This window comes from Tupaia chinensis, unplaced genomic scaffold, assembly GCF_000334495.1.
Source record: "Tupaia chinensis unplaced genomic scaffold, TupChi_1.0 Scaffold000536_1, whole genome shotgun sequence".
Lineage (NCBI taxonomy): Eukaryota > Metazoa > Chordata > Mammalia > Scandentia > Tupaiidae > Tupaia > Tupaia belangeri.
The window spans coordinates 1,705,271-1,719,132 of NW_006160049.1; the positions used below are offsets into that span (position 1 = coordinate 1,705,271).

Consider the following 13,862-nt stretch of genomic DNA (forward strand, 5'->3'; position numbering starts at 1 on the left):
AACATGTTTTATTAAGATAATAATTTGCATAACTTCTAGGGTTTTAATTAACTTGCATGAAAAATTAAGCAATTTTTAACTAAAGTTCATTAACTTAAATACAGATTCTCTTTGTGAGATGTGTCAGGGAAATTTTTGAAAAAATTAATCACATCCACTGGATTTATTATGGCATGAAATAAAAAAGACATCATATTGTATGGGTATGTTTTATAAAAACAAGCCTACATCACTACTTTAAAAAGTTATTGTTACTAATAATTTTTTGTCATTTAATTTAAAAAGAAAAATGTCATACTCTAATATCTTTGATTTCAAGACTAACTTACCTCTAAATAATTATAACATTTTCTAATTTAATTAACATGCATGACATTCCATATATATTAAAAGATAAATTATTAGATTTGTAGTTATTAAAAAATACTATTGACTTTTGAGTTCAGGAATCTTTCTGTTAGTCACTAGAATATAACCTCTTTGATTTGGCTCAATAGTCAATGGATACATAATTTCAGAAAAAAAGAATTGTAAGTGGGTTTGTAGAATACAAAACATAAAGACTAAAATATTGTGTACATTACAAAATCCTTTAGATCAAAGAAATGATTGCTGCGGTGTTTCAGGCAGTCCAGAAACTATCAATGTAATCATGCAGTGATGCGGTGGATTTTGCTATAATTAAGAAAAGTAAAAAAATTAAAGTAAGAAGCAAGATCTTTAAAAACAGAATAAGAATAATATAGAGAAGGGAAGGAGAATTATTATGCTACAGAAACTTGTGATACAATAAAAAAGAAAAAAGCAACACCTAGGTTACAGATTAAATGTTTGTGTCCACCCAAAATCATATACTAAAGCATTATCTATCACCTATGTGATTGTATCCAGAAATGGTGCCTCAAAGAAAGTATTTAAAATTTAGTGAATTTATAAGAAAATACATCAGATTCCTGAATAATATAATTATTCTATTTTTAGATTTTTGAGGAATTCAATGCCTGTACCTATTAATGGCAAAAACTGGAGAACTTGAAAGCATAGAAATAGAGACAGTAGTTCAGTTACTGTCATGGTGATTAAAGCATTGGATCACACAGGATTGAGTATATGGTTCAAGTCCTGGACCTGGTGGCTTGAAAAACATGCTTGAGAAACAAACACTTCTACTTGTTTCTCCAAAATAGAAAAAATGGAGAGGAGGATTGTATTGTGACTACTCCTTGGGGGGGGGGATGCTTTTTCACTGTCTCTCTTTCTCTCTCTCTTCCCCCTCGGGGGGGTACATGCACCATCTGCCAAATGAAGAAAAATGGTAATGACAAATACAAGGAGCTGTCACAGAGAAGGTGGGGGCAGGGGATTTCTTAGGGGAAAATAATATTGTCAGAGAGTGCATGTATTCACCCAAGGGAGACAGAGAGAGAGGGAAATAGAGAAAACACCTTTAATGGGACATAATCACTCTGTTTTAACTATGTCTTGTCAAAATTCTGGGCATGCACAAATACAGTCATAGAATATTTTGCCAGTCACCAACACCATGATCTGAACTGTGGTTGGCCCTATGGAATTCAGCTTCTTAATTACTAGACAACAAGATGGTCTAGAAAAATTTTTATAAATATAATAATGGGTAGAAATAAGAGGAATTGGGATGATGTATCATAGCAGCATAAAAACATATAACATTTAATACATTTAAAAATACTTACTTATTTTGTATTTTTTATAAAGTAAAATTTATAGGTTTTTTTAAAAAACAGAGATTTTACATTCCTTGTTAAATGTTTCTTCACTTTTTCCCTCCCACTCTTATTGTTCCATACACTCTAAGACCCACTCCCCTCTGCATAGTCTCTGGTATCTCTTTGTGTCTTCTCCACTGTCATAACTTTGGATCTTTCAATTTCTGATATAGAGTGCAAGTGTTTGGGAAACAAGAATTAGAGTGAATATACAACTTTCAGAATGGGAGAAAATATTTGACATAGTCCTCAAACAAGGACTTGATAACCAGAATAGATAGAAAACACAAGTAACTCGCCCATAAAACATGAATGATCCACTTAAGAAATGGACAAACTCCCCATGGAAGACTTACAAAAGACCAAATGGCATAGAAAAATATGTTCAAAGTACCTTGTCATAGGGAAATAGAAGTCAAAAACACAATGAGATACCACTTAACCCCAGTTAGAATGACTGAAATTCAATACTTTTTTTTTTTTTTTTTGGAGAGGTTTTTTTCGCTATAGGGTGCGTGCGCTCGCCAGACAGACAGAGAGAGACAGAGAGACAGAAGGCGAGAAATCACCCTCCAGAGGGGATGGTCATGCCGCAATCCCTTCTCCTCCATTCTCCTCTCGGGATCTTGGACATGCACGCACATGCGCCTGGCGTGAGTTCTAAGCCACAGGGTCCGGAACACGAACCGCGGTCGACTACGTGGGAGTCCAGTGACATAGCCATTACACTAACTGCTGGCTCCCAAATTCAATACATATTAAAAAAAAAAATTAATACATTTAAAAATACTTACTTATTTTGTATTTTTTATAAAGTAAAATTTATAGGTTTTTTTAAAAAACAGAGATTTTACATTCCTTGTTAAATGTTTCTTCACTTTTTCCCTCCCACTCTTATTGTTCCATACACTCTAAGACCCACTCCCCTCTGCATAGTCTCTGGTATCTCTTTGTGTCTTCTCCACTGTCATAACTTTGGATCTTTCAATTTCTGATATAGAGTGCAAGTGTTTGGGAAACAAGAATTAGAGTGAATATACAACTTTCAGAATGGGAGAAAATATTTGACATAGTCCTCAAACAAGGACTTGATAACCAGAATAGATAGAAAACACAAGTAACTCGCCCATAAAACATGAATGATCCACTTAAGAAATGGACAAACTCCCCATGGAAGACTTACAAAAGACCAAATGGCATAGAAAAATATGTTCAAAGTACCTTGTCATAGGGAAATAGAAGTCAAAAACACAATGAGATACCACTTAACCCCAGTTAGAATGACTGAAATTCAATACTTTTTTTTTTTTTTTTGGAGAGGTTTTTTTCGCTATAGGGTGCGTGCGCTCGCCAGACAGACAGAGAGAGACAGAGAGACAGAAGGCGAGAAATCACCCTCCAGAGGGGATGGTCATGCCGCAATCCCTTCTCCTCCATTCTCCTCTCGGGATCTTGGACATGCACGCACATGCGCCTGGCGTGAGTTCTAAGCCACAGGGTCCGGAACACGAACCGCGGTCGACTACGTGGGAGTCCAGTGACATAGCCATTACACTAACTGCTGGCTCCCAAATTCAATACATATTAAAAAAAAAAAAGTAGACAATTAACAAATGTGCAAAAGATAAGGTAATGTTCAATGCTGAAGAAGATAGATATGTGTATGCCCTTTGTTTGATTATTGTACTCTATAAGTATACCTAAAAAAACACACTTCAACCCACAAAGATTTGTACAGTATATAAAGCAGAAACCATAATTAAAAATAATAACAATAAAACACCAATAAGAAAAAGAAAAGACACTAGAGTGATCTCCCCAACAGGTAGTAAGAAAACTCAAGTGAGACCAGTAGTTAGTGTAATGGTTATGTCACTGGATTTTCATGTAGTCAACCGCGGTTCAAGTCCCAGACCCGGCGACTTAAACTCACACCAGGCATGTGTACATGTGTGCCCAAGATCCCAAGAGGAGAATGGAGGAGAAGGGATTGCAGCATGGCCATACTCCTAGGGGTGATTTCTCACTTTCTATCTCTCTGTCTCTCTCTGTCTTTCTGGCGAGTGCACTCACCCTATAGTGAAAATTTCTTCAAAAAAAAAGAAAACTCAAGTGATGATATTGCAAGAAAGGAGCCATCTGCAAGATTACAAGAGCTCCCTCACCAGAATCTTCATCATAGACATGGTCATCAGAACTGTGAGAAAATGCTTTTCTATTGTTTAAGCTACCTCACAAGTCTACGGTATTTTATGATGGCTGCCTGAGCAAATAAAACTAAGAACTTCAGTTTGAGGAGTATTTGTACATTTGGTTAATTATCTTCAAGAACTAAAAATAAAATTAAAAAGTTTAAACTAAAAGAATTTTGAAATAGTTCAGAATTTTGTAAATATTTAAAAATCTTTTTTTTCTTTTTTTTTTTTTGAGAGAGATATTTTGCTATAGGGTGCCTGCGCTCACTGGCGAGACAGAAATCAAGAAATCACCCCCTAAAGGGATGGCCATGCTACTATCTTTCTCCTCCATTCTCCTCTTGGGACTTGAGCATGCAAGCACATGTGTTCAGCCTGAGTTTTAAGCCACAGGGTCTGGAACTCGAATCGCAGTTGGCTATGTGAGAATCGAGCAATGTAACAATTCCACCATCTGCTGGTCCAAGATTTTTTTTTTTAAGAGAGATTTTTTTTGTTTGTTTGTTTGTTTGTTTGCTATGGGGTGCATGTGCTCACTGGAGATACAGAGGGCCAGAAAGGGAGATATCACCCCCAGGGTGGATGGCCACCCTGCAATACCTTCTCCATTCTTCTCTCAGGATTGGTGGTATGCACATACACATGGCATGAGTTTTAGGCTGCCAGGTCTGATACTTGAATCACAGCAGACTATATAGGAGTCCAGCAATGTAAACATTATGCCATCTACTGGTCCCAGAATCTTCTTTTCTTAAACAAGAAATCTTTTTATTTTATAATTTATTTACTTTTAATTGCTGTATATATTTTTATGAAATATAATATGGTTTGACAAAACATGCATGCAGTGTATAATAATCAAATAGAGAATATCAATATATATGCATCTATATATTTATATATATGCATCATTTTCCACACAAGGACTTTCATTTTTGTGTCTCTTAATTCCTTTTTTCCTGAGCCCCTCACAATCACTCCTCCCACCATCTGGCTTGCTTCCATATAGTCTAGTACATATACTTGTCTTCAAATTTTTATTTCTGCCATGAATGCAGATATTTGGTATGTATTGCTTTTGTCTTACAGACTTACAGTAGTTGTCTTTCATAGTCTGGCTTATTTCACTTATAATTAATCCTTCTATATTCATCTACTTTATGTCATTTGTCAGAGTCTTGCTGTTCTTTATGGGTAAGTAGTATTCCATAAAAAGTATATGCCAATTTTTTTAAATTCACTCATCAGTTTTTCAGCACTTTCACCAATTTAAGAACTAGGGGTACCTTTTCATTTCTTGTATTGTATTCAATTACTTTTTGTTCATGATAAAATATATGCATTATTATTATGACCCCAAAGAAAAATAATTTGACAGGGATAAACCCACGTCCAGAGATATAAAGACAAAGTAGAATGATAACAAAATCTATGTGAGAAATAATAAAGGCCTGGCACCATGAAATTCTCATTGTAATTAAGAGCAAGGACAAAGTCTTGAAACATATTTTGCTAGAATCCACTTAATAGGCTTTATACCTGAAGGTACTTTAAAGAGAGAGTAAATCAAAGTTTTGTGTTTAACTAGGAAAATTCTGGCTCCTAGGAAAGAATATATATGTAAATATATTTAATTACATTTTAAATGTTGTTTTTTGTTTTTTTTTTTACTATTTTATGTGTTGGTGAGGAACAGTATGGTTTTTAAGACATGAATGCAGTGTGCAATAATCAAATAAAAGATATAAGCATATTCACCATCTTCAAACATTTGATACCAGACTATGTTGTGCACATCCAAAAAATGCTGTATTTTTGAAGTATATGTTAACTTATAATCAACATTCATTACTCTACTGTGTTATAAACAGTTGTCAAACCTATTCAACCTGTTTATTATACTCAAACTTTTACATATTTTAGCTAATTTATGCTCATGTCACCCCTTTCATTAATCTAAATTTACCATTACTCTCTATATTTATATGTTATTGGGACCATTAGGTTCTGCCAATAGGTGAGAACAATCAGTATTTATTAAGTGGGGAAGTGTAGTATTTGTCTTTCAAAACCTGACTTATTTCACTTAGTATTATAACTTTTAAGTTCATCCACTAAAAACAAAAAATGCCAAACGGTTGTGTGCTCACCAGAAAGATAGAAAGATAGTGAGAAAAGGAGGCAGAAAGCACCTCTCAGTGGAACACGGTTACAGCATAATCCCTCGTCCTACATTTCTCCAACCTGTCAGGATTTTGGACATACATATACACATACCTGAATGTTTTTTCAAACTTTCAGTTATAAAACTAGAGATCTAGACCAGCAGGTGTAATGGTTATGTCACTGGAGCTCACCTTGTTGAGACACTGGAACGGCAGCTTAAAACTCAAGCCAGGTGCAAGTGCTCATGTGCTTAAGATCCCAAGATGAGAATGGAGGAGAAAAGATTGTGGCGTGGCCATCGCTCTGGGGGATGACTTCTTGCAATCTATTTTTCTGTCTCTCTCTGTCTCTCCAATGAGCACATGTGCCCTATAGCAAAAATCTCTCTAAAAAAAAAATGACTGGAGATCAACGTACAGCATGGTGATTATATAAAATAGTAATATTGATATCTTATATATTTGAAATATGAAATGAAGAGTAGATTTTTCCCTGCACAGATGTACTTCTGAATTCAATGTGGGCTACTACAAAGACAAACAGAAAGCAAGGTGTTTTGCTTGGTTGTTTTTTTGTTTTTATACCCCCCTCTTTTCCTAGTGCAAACTGTAAAAGGATAACATTAAATTGGTCAAGGTCTATCAGTGGATGCAGAAGAGTAGTATCTAATGGCTTTACTACCCTTACTTGGCACCAGTTAAGGCTCAGTGTAACCCATATGCTCTTGCACCAGCAGGCTTGCCCAGATGACAGTGAGCATGGGAGTCACATTCCATTGTTCTGTGGTGACATTTGGATTCTTTGGCTCAGCAGAGTCCTTTGTAAATAGCTTTTCCTTGCTCTTCCTGTGTGATCATATCTTTTTAGGCCAATGCATATTCTGAAACTACAGGATGACAGACTAGAAAGGACTCTGTCTGTGCTTACAGAGTCCCAGTTTACAATTAGGGAAGCTTCTACAGGTTCTGAGGGACACGTGGTGTTGATATTCACCTACAACTTGATCCAGGATTCCCAGATCCAGCCTTCACCCTCACCGTCAGCTCTCTGTCTCATTAAAGTTTTGTGTTGTGGGCCAAAAAAAAAAAGTGTTTTCTCAATGCATCTAAAAAATGGTCACTGTGTGAGATGATGTTTGTGCTAATTAGCTTAGCTGTGGAAATTACTTTACAATGTATACATTATATCAAACTATCTTGTTTTATTTTTTACTTATTTATTTATTTTTTTAAATATGGAATGCTCCACGAATTTGCATGTCATCCTTGTGCAGGGGCCATGCTAATCTTCTCTGTATCGTTCCAATTTTAGTATATGTGCTGCTGAAGTGAGCACAAAATTATCTTGTTTTAAGTCTTAAATATGTATAATTGTATTTGTCCATTATACCTCAATAAAGTTGACAAAATTAAACCCATTAAAAAATTAAACCCATAATTTTGAAAACTTAGATGAACAGAATTAACTCTGAAATAAAGAAATTGCCAAAGGCACACTCAAGAAAAAAGTAGGTGAATTGACTAGTTCTAGATCAAATTAATAAAATAAAGATTGCAGTTAAATATTCCTGACTAAAGAAAGTAAAGGTCCAGATGGCTTTCCTGGGAATTATTCCAAATGTTTAAGGGAAAAATAATACCAAATTCAAAAAAGGTTTCCAGAAAGAAGAAAAAAAGAGAAGGGGGAACTGAGATCAGAATTATACTGACACCAATACCAACGGCATTACAAGAATAATTAATCAATATGTCTCCCAAACAAAGATACCTTATTCACAAAACTGTAAACATTACTAAGTTGGAATCAACAATGTGCACACAAGATACTACATAACAGCCAATTAAGGTTGTCCCAGAAACATAAGGGTTATTTGCCATTAGAAAAAATAATCTAAGAAATTTAGAATCAGAACAGGCTAAAAAATAAAAGCGATACACTCATATGGATAAAAGAAGAAAAAGTATTTTGCAAAAGTCAATTCCCTTATATGATAAACAGCTTCAACAAGCTAGTAATAATAGGGAACATGTATAACCCTATAAAGAATCAACAAAAATCCAACTGCTAGGATGGCCCCATGACTCAGTAGTTAGGACTCTGGATCCCACAGTCAAGTGCAGTTTCAGTCTCAGTCACAAAGGCTTACGAGACAGGGTAAATGTATGTGTATGTATTCCTGGGGTTTTGACAAGATGGAGAGAGAGAAGAGGTATTATTGTACCATGATCACTTCCCACTGAGGATTCTCTCTCTCTCTCTCTCTCTCTGTTTCTCTGTCTGGCTAGTGCCCATAACTTATGAAACTAAAAAAGAAAAAGTTAAAAATCCAGCTGCTGACATCATACATGATGGTGATAAACAATAATTTTATCATAATCTCAGAGACAGACAAGTGTGCCCATCCCTAACACTCATAATGAACACCATACTGAAAGCCCTAGCTAGTGACATAAGGAACTATTTTTTAAAAATCACAAAAATTAAAAGAAAAGAAATGAAACTGTCTTTATCTTCAGATCAGAGTGTTTATAAAGGAAATGTTAAGAACTATTAAAAAATGTTTTAAAAGTTATTTTTTTTAGAGGTTTTTGCTATAGGGCGCGTGCACTCGCCAGACAGAGAGAAACAGAGAGACAGAAAGCAAGAAATCACCCCCCAGGGGGGATGGCCACGCCACAATCCCTTCTCTTCCATTCTCCTCTCGGGATCTTGGGCACGCACACACACGCGCCTGGCGTGAGTTTTAAGCCACCAGGTCCAGGATATGAACCACGGTCGACTACATGGGAGTCCAGCGACATAGCCATTACACTAACTGCTGGTCCCTAGAAGTTCTTGAATTTGGGACTAGTAGATGGTATAATGGTTACATTGCTAGACTCCCACATAGTTGACTGTAGTTCTAGTCCCAGACCCAGAGGCTTAAAACTCATGCCTGCTGTGTATGTGTGTGTGTGTACATGCCCAAAATCCTGAGAGGAGAATGGAAGAGAAGGGATTGTATTGTGGCCATTCCCACTGTTGAGTGATTTTTTCCCTTCCTGTCTATCTGTCTCTCCGTGTGTCTCCAGCAAGCACATGCACTCAATAGAAAAAAATCTCTTTCTCTCAAAAAAAAAAAAAAAGAAAGAAAAAAGCTATTGAACTTATAAGTGGATGTAACAAAGCAAAACTAAAAACAAAATTTTAAAAATCAATCATATTCTATAAACTATAAGTAAGATTTTTGAAAGTAAAATGGAAAAAGTATTACAATAGCATCAACAATATATGAATATATAGTTACAAATTTTATAAAACATAAGCAAAATCTATATATTGAAATTACAAATCAGAGACCAGTAGTTGGTGTAATGGCTATGTCGATAGACTTCCATGTAGTCGACTGTGGTTTGAGTTCAGGACCTCGTGGCTTAAACTCGCACCAGGCAGATGTGTGTGCTTGCCCAAGATCCTGAGAGGAAAATGGAGGAGAAGGGATTGTGGCATGGCCATCCCCCCTGGGGGGGTGATTTCTTGCTTTCTGTCTCTCTGTCTTTCTGGAGGGCGCATGCACCCTTAGCAAAAATTTCTCAAAAAAATAAACAAACAGAACTATGAAACAATGATAAGATTAACCAAAAATAAAAATAAATTCCAACATGTCAATTTAAAATACTTTTTGTAGGTATTCATAAATTGGTTCAAAATTGTACATGAAATATAAAATAAGTAAATAGCTAAAACATTTTGAATTAAAAAAAGCAAGAGGAGATATCCAGATGACTGATAGGAGGCACCCAGAACTCATCTCTTCTGCAATCCATGAAATAATATGTACTTGGGCACACTTTGACTGAAATTTTTGAAGAACACTTAAAATCAGCTTAGAAAGATCAGAAGTTATCCAAAAGTCAAGAAAAAATGCATAGAAAAGTATCCAAAGCCCTTAGCTGACTGCAATTGCAGGCAAAAATCAATAGACACTTCTTATGCTGGGAAAGGGTGAATGAGAGCTCTCTAGCAGCCTTTGATAATACCATGGACAGCGTTCTTAGCTGCCTAGGAGTTACTGCTCTACAAAGTCTGAGACCCAATGAAGAGAATTTCCTGAAATCCACAGATCTGTGTAACTTCAAAGAAGGCTCTTGCTCTGGTTAATCCCACCTCCTAGTAGTTAAGCAAGTATAGAACAGTACTATTTTAAGGACAGAGCAACTGCTGAAGTAAAACCTGCACACAGGACTGACACATCTTCATATTCCTGAGAACCTACCATAAAAATCCCAACAGGCCTGTACAGGCACCTTTGGCAACCAATCTAACTAGATGGACCAGTAGGGATATGGCCTGGCACCCAAGTCCACAAAGTGTCATATATTCCAGAACATAGGTCAGCCAGTGCAGTTTACGGACTGTTCTGAGGAAGATACAACACTTGAGCAAAACTTTCTATACTGCAGAAGGGACCGAGGGACCTGAACTCTATCTCCTATTGCCTGTCAGGGATGCACTTGGATTCCTCCTCTCTTGGACTTGAAACTCCAGAAAGAGCCCTTCCTCCCTTCTATTGCCATCCACACTGAAGCTTCTGAGACTATCCTTTAACCCTAGATGTACAAGAAGAGAAGCAGTGAAGTGGATGATAGAGAGGAAACTTCTGAGGATTCTTCTTCCTGGTAGGAAAGAAAATGGAGGACCTGGTGCAGAGGCTATTTCAGATCCCCCTGTGGCCTGCTGCTACTCACTGTTACTGCAGAGGCCCACCTAGGGAACTTGCCCAATGCCTGCAATGCAGAGCCTGCCCTTGTCCCTGCCTACCTATAAGCACTGTAGAGGCCCACCCAGAGTCCCCACACACACCAATGAATGTTGCTGCCTCTCTTTCTTGCAATGAAATGCCTACAGTGGGTGCTATGGTTGTGAACAACTTCTTCAGTTTGCAGGCTGTACACACACATACGATGAATTAAACAGCCAGCTACCCTGTGAGTCCACTATCAGCCAGAACTCATATCTTTGTATGTACCTCATCAAAACTGGATATTGGGGCCAGCAGGTGGCATGGAGGTTAAGGTGTTGTACTCCCACATGGCTGACAGAGTTTGAGTCATAGGCCGGGTAGTTTGAAAAATCATGCCAGGTGTCTGTGTGTGTGCCCAAAATCTCAGAAGGAGAATGGAGAAAGGTTGTAGCAATCGTATCCTACCTGGAAGGTGATTTCTCACTTTCCCTCTCATTGCCTCACTCTATCTCTCTGACTAGCACATGTGCCCTATGGCAAAATCTTTTGAAAATATATACATAAATTACTTTCAACTGATCTCTCCACTTGACTACCTCATATGGGAGATGATCATCATATCCTACATGGAATCAAAGAATTCAGGCAACCACTCCACAGGGTAACAGTTGACACTGACATAAAAGAATCTACTCCTTTAATAGGCAGAAGAGAGTACTCCACTAAACGCCTACATATCAATGCAGAGATACAAGAAATATGAAAATACAAGGAAATACTTCTCCAAAGGAATTGACTAACTCTCAACTAGCAATGGACAAAAAAAAAAAAAAAAACAAGAAATACAGTGATGTTGGAAACAAATTTCACAATAATGATTATTAAAAATAAATAAATAAATGACTTGTAAGAGAATACAGACCAACAATTCCAGGAGACAATAAAAGCTATTCATGGTATAAAAGTGATATTAGATAAAGAAATAAACATCTTCACGAAGAATCAAAATAGAGGGTGGGTAATAGGAGGTGGGAGGGAGATGATCAAGGAAAAAAAAACAATGTCTTTTTTGGAGAGGTTTTGCTATAGGGCGCGTGCACTTGCCAAAAAGACAGAGAGAGACAGAGAGACAGAAAGCGAGAAATCACCCCCCAGGGGGGATGATCACGCTGCAATTCTTTCTCCTCCATTCTCCTCTCGGGATCTTGGGCACGCACGTACACGCGCTCGGCTTGAGTTTAAGCCATCAAGTCCGGGATTCAAACTGCAATCGACTATATGGGAGTTCAGCGACATAGCCATTATACTAACTGCTGGTCCCCCCAAAAACAAAAATTTTAATTAACAGAAACAATTTTCTGTTGAGCATAATATATATTGTAATGTCTTTGATTTGACTAATGGACACCATATTCTTGCTGGGAAAAAACATGCTGTAAAGATGTACAGTGATTAAATCTAAATTAAAAAATACATTTTTAAAAATCTGAAAAAAATCCGGAAACCCTGGAGAGTAAGAATATAATACAGGAAATAAAAGATTCTGTACAGAGCATAGATTATAGACTAGTATATGAAGAAGAAAGAATCTCTGAGTGAGTACAGAGATAACCTTTGAAATATCCCAAATCATAACAAAGAAGAAAAAATAAATGACTGTGAAAAATGACAACAGCACACAAGAAACTGGGGACACTATTAAGCAACTGAATAGCTGCAAAGTGGGAATCCAAGAAGGTGAAGAGAAGGGACTAGGCATAGCAAATGTATTCATGTAATAGCTGAAAACTCCCCCAACCTAAAGAAATACAGAGATCTCTATCTAAGAAAATCAGAGGAAAGTAAAGAGATTCAACATCAAACATTCCTCTCCAAGTCACATTATAGTCAAATCTTTTTTTTTTTTTTGAAGAGGTTTTTGCCATAGGGCGCGTGCGCTCGCCAGACAGACAGAGAGAGACAGAGAGACAGAAAGCGAGAAATCAACCCCCAGGGGGGATGGCCACACGACGATCCCTTCTCCTCTATTCTCCTCTTGGGATCTTAGGCACAGATGCACACATGCTTGGCATGAGTTTTAAGCCACCGAGTCCAGGACTCAACTGTGGTCGACTACATGGGAGTCCACCGACATAGCCATTAAACTAACTGCTGGTCCCTATAGTCAAAAATCTTAAGAATGGCCAGAGATTAAGTACCAAATTACTCATGAAGGACCTTACATCACAGTAGCCTATGGTCTCTCATCAGGGATCTTACAGACAAGGAAGAAAAAGGTAACATCTAACATTCTGAAAAAAAAAAAAAGGTTTAATCATGAATATTATGCAAGCAAAGCTATCCTTCAGATTGGAAGCAGAAACAAAACCTTTTCTAAACAAAAACAAGAAGAATTCACCATTACTAGAACAGAACTTCAAGAAATATGTAAGAGAGTACTGCATCTGGAAATAAAAGGAAGATAAATGCCATTTAAAAAAAAACATAAAATGGTATGTACTCATAAGCAGAACAACTACACAAAGAAGAAAGAGAAATAATTTCACTCCTGTAATTATGGAAAACTTCCCAAAGCAAACACAAATAATAATTGAACAAAAGGGAAATAATAAAATACAAAACTACTAGGCACTAACCAATGAAATGGGAGATATAAATCAATATATACCAATATCATTCATTCTAAATGGGTTAAAATTTTCTATCAAAAGACAGTCTGGTCAAATGGGAAAAAATAAAAATTCACAGTATCCCTCTATATGCTGGTTGTAAGAAATACAACCCACTCAGAAGAAACCAGTAGATGGCATAGTGGTTCTATCACTGAACTCCCACATAGTCAACTGTGGTTCTAGTCCTGGACATGGTGGTTCTAAACTCATGCTGGGCATGCCCAAGATCTGAGGAAAAAAACTGAGAAGGGATTGCAGCATGGCCATGTACCTGGGGGTGATTTCTCACTTTCCCTCCCACTGTTTCTCTCTCACTCTCTCTACGGCGAGCAAAAAACCTCTACAAAAAAAAAAAAAA

At 36.8% G+C, this 13,862-nt stretch overlaps 1 non-coding gene across 1 annotated transcript; it reads right to left on the reverse strand.

The window, feature by feature from the left end:
• Positions 1-7,337: 7,337 nt before the first annotated feature.
• On the reverse strand, positions 7,338-7,444 carry LOC114009448 (U6 spliceosomal RNA). The gene has a single exon (XR_003550856.1). It is a non-coding gene; the product is annotated as a U6 spliceosomal RNA (small nuclear RNA).
• Between the last annotated feature and the right edge of the window lie 6,418 nt (positions 7,445-13,862).